Source organism: Salvelinus sp. IW2-2015, linkage group LG4q.1:29 (genome assembly GCF_002910315.2).
Source record: "Salvelinus sp. IW2-2015 linkage group LG4q.1:29, ASM291031v2, whole genome shotgun sequence".
In the NCBI taxonomy this organism is placed as follows: domain Eukaryota; kingdom Metazoa; phylum Chordata; class Actinopteri; order Salmoniformes; family Salmonidae; genus Salvelinus; species Salvelinus sp. IW2-2015.
The window spans coordinates 1,981,703-1,985,917 of NC_036842.1; positions in this window are offsets into that span (position 1 = coordinate 1,981,703).

Below are 4,215 nucleotides of genomic sequence, written 5' to 3' on the forward strand. Positions count from 1 at the left end.
CATTTGAGGGGTGAGTAAAGTCATTTGTATAATTTGACATAGTCTGTGAAAACCATTAACATAGGCAGAGCTATTAGGCTTAGCCAGAGTCATGTATTTCTTATGGCTCTGGGCTCAGCCATTGAAATAAACTCTACATGCAGCAATTTACTGAGTTACAGTTCATATAATAACATTTGTCAATTTAAATAAATTATTAGGCCCTAATTCATGGATTTCACAGGACTGAGAATACAGATATGCATCTGTTGGTCACAGATACCTTAAAAAAAAAGTAGGGGCGTGGATCAGAAGCCCAGTCAGTATCTGGTGTGACTACCATTTGCCTCATACAGCGCCACATCCTTGGTATAGAGTTGATCAGGCTGTTGATTGTGGCCAGTTGGAACGTTGTCCCACTGCTCTTCAATGGCTGTGTGAAGTTGCTGGATATTGGCGGGAACTGGAACACCGTGTTGTACACGTCGATCCAGAGCACCCCAAACATGTTCAATGGGTGACATGTCTGGTGAGTATTTCTATTTTTAGCTACTCTTCCTGGGGTCCAAACACATTAAGACACTTACATCACACATTAAACAAAAGATAAAACAGTACATCATATAAACAGTCACACCACCACAACACAACATATTTGACACCACTATACAACATATTACAATGTATGTGTTTGTAGATTGTTTGTGCTAGAGCCTGTCTGTGTATGTCTGTACCTGTGTGTATTTCTTCACAGTACCCCGCTGTTTCATAAGGTGGATTTGTATTCGTTTTTTAAAATCTGATTCTACTGCTCGCATCAGTTACCTGATGTGGAATAGAGTTTCATTTAGTCATGGCTCTATGTAGTACTGTGAGCCTCCAATTGTCTGTTCTGGACTTGGGGATTGTGAAGAGACCTCTGCTGGCATGTCTTGCGGGGTATGCATGGGTGTCCGAGCTGTGTGCCAGAAGTTTAAACAGACGACTCGGTGCATTCGGCTTGTCAACACCTCTTATAAAAACAAGAAGTGATGAAGTCAATCTCTCCTCCACTTTGAGCAATGAGAGATTGACATGCATGTCACATTAATGTTAGCTCTTTGTGTACACTTAAGACCCAACCGCGTTGCCCTGTTCTGAGACAATTGCAATTCTCCTAAGTCCCTCTTTGTGGCACCTGACTGCTACTGAACAGTTGTCCAGGTGCGACAAAACTTGGGCCTGTAGGACCTGCCGTGTTGACAGTGTTGTCAAGAAGACAGAGCAGTGCTTTATTATCTTAGCTACTGTTTTATCAACATGTCTTGACCATGACCTCAACTTGCTCAATTTCCACATTATTCAGTACAAGATTTAGTTGAGGCTTAGGGTTTAATGAATGATTTGTCCCAAATATACTGCTTTTACTTTTTGTAATATTTTGGACTAACTTATTCCTTGCGAACCATTCTGAATCTAACTGCAGCTCTTTGTTAAGTGTTGCAGTCATTTCAGTCACTGTAGTAGCTGACGTGTATAGTGTTGAGTCATCCGCATACATAGACACTGGCTTTCCTGATGTCGTTAGTAAAGATTGAAAAAAGTAAGGAGCCTAAACAGGTGCCCTGGGGATTTCCTGATTCTACCGGGATTATTTTGTAGAGGCTTCCAATAAAGAACAGTAGTAGCGTGTAGTGTGTTCTGTTAGACATGTAACTATTTATCCACAATATAGCAGGGGGTGTAAAGCCAGTGAAGTCAAATAAAACAGCCCCCACAATATTTTTATCATCAATTTCTCTCAGCCAATCATCAGTCATTTGTGCTTGTTGAATGTTATTCCCTATAAGCGTGCTGAAAGTCTGTTGTCAATATGTTTACAGTAAAATAGCATTGTATCTGGTCAAACACCATTTTTTCCAAAAGTTTACTTAGGGTTGGTAACAGGCTGATTGGTCAGCTATTTGAGCCAGTAAAGTGGACTATTATTTTCGGGTAGCAGAATTACTTTTACATCTCTCTACGCCTGAGGGCACACACTTTCTAGTAGGCTTAGATTGAAGATATGGCAAGATATCTTCAGCTGTTCTGAGCTGCCCTTCATAATGTCATTGAATCCCACATGAACTATGATAGACTCAATTTCCTGATGCTGGTTTAAAATGTTTGGGAGCATCTTATTGATGCCCTGTACTCGTGCTCCTGGATCGCAACATTTTTGCTCCAGGGAGTAAGACATTTCTCATCATTGAAATCTGCCCGTTCCTACCCCTCACACATTTCGTTGAACCTTTCATGGGCCCACGAGAAGCAGGATAGCGTGCGCCCGCTGCTCCCGGTGATATGTCAAGACCTCCCACAGCAGGCAGTGCCCTCTCAGATCCAGAGAGAGAGAAAGGAGCCGAACTCAACAATTGGGCCGTGCATTATCATGCTGAAACATGAGGTGATGGGGGTGGATGAATTGCATGACAATGGGCCTCAGGATCTCGTCACGATATCTCTGTGCATTCAAAGTGCCATCAATAAAATGCAATTGTGTTCATTGTCCGTAGCTTATGCCTGCCCATACCATAACCCCATCGCCTCTATGGGGCACTCTGTTCACAATGTTGATATCAGCAAACCGCTCGCCCATACGTCTGCCATCTGCCCTGTACAGTTGAAACCGGGATTCAGCTGTGAAGAGCACACTTCTCCAGCGTGCCAGTGGCCATCGAAGGTGAGCATTTGCCCATTGAAGTCAGTTAAGACATCAAAACTGCAGCCAGGTCAAGACCCTGGTGAGGACGAGTACGCAGATAAGCTTCCCTGAGACTACTTCTGACAGTTTGTGTAGAAATTCATCAGCTGTGCGGGTGGCTGGTCTCAGACGATACCGCAGGTGAAGAAGCCGGATGTGGAGGTCCTGGGCTGGCGTGGTTACATGTGGTCTGCAGTTCTGAGGCCGGTTGGACTTACTGACAAATTCTCTAACGGCTTATGGTAGACAAAAATGTACATTAAATTCTCTGGCAAGACCTCTGGTGGACATTCCGGCAGTCAGCATGCCAATTGCACGCTCCCTCAAAACTTGAGACCTATGTAGTGCTGTGGTGTCTCTCTTGTCGTGATGCGTTTTGTCCTATATTTCTATTTTAATTTAAATGTTTAATCCCAGCCCCCTGTCCCCGCAGGAGGCCTTTTGCCTTCTTGTAGGCCGTCATTGTAAATAAGAATTTGTTGTTGTTGTTTATTGTCCCCAGCACAAGATGCACCTGTTTAATCAGCTTCTTGATATGCCACACCTGTCAGATGGATGGATTATCTTGGCAAAGGAGAAATACTAACAGGGATGTAAACAAATTTGTGCGTGTATGGAATATTTCTGGGATCTTTATTACAGCTCATGAAACATGGGACCAACACTTTACATGGTGCGTTTATATTTTTGTTCAGTGTATAAAAAATAACTTTGTTACAGACAATGGATGATTAGCAGTACGGCTCAGATGGAATGGAGGTCATTACCACTAAATCAATAAACTGGGATATTTTAGGTGTGCCGCAGAATTTTATATCCAATCAAGGTGTGCCACGGTTAAACGAAAGGTTGGGAACACCGCATTACGTCTGGTCTATGTTTTGGGCTATTCTATTGCAATGTTTGTGCTCTTGCAGGGTTCTTGAACTAAAACTCAGTACTATATTTCAAGCATTGGTAAACTAAGGGGTCCGTTTGTACAGCACTGTAGATACACACAATGTGGCGATGAAGAGTCAGTCACAGGGGACGGAGCGATGACAGATATTTCTATGTTTAGAGTTCAACCCTTTACTATGGCAAATCACTCTCAATCAGCGGAGCAAACTTGTGCCAGCTAGCAGCCTAGTGCTTGATTGAATGGCTATACGGTAGCTAGTTTGCCAACTTGATGATGAAGTTGAACGGCACCCAAAGTGATGAGACTGTTCTTAGGAATCAGAATGTAGCGGACTCTTGACAGTTGGCACTGTGCCTCACTACTTTGTAACATTTGGACAACGCGATACTGTTGCAGAGAGCAGTCAGCTGTGTTGTAGACCTCTGCAAACTAATCACAGCCGTGGGGGGGTTAGTGGGGAACAATTGGAGGTTTGCTTAGTAGCAATGCAAATATCATGGTACAGACATATGGACACTCAATCACTATGGTACTTCTTAATGGTACGTTTACAACCATACAGTATCAGTCAAAAGCTTGGATACACCTACTCATTCAACGTTTTTCTTTCTTT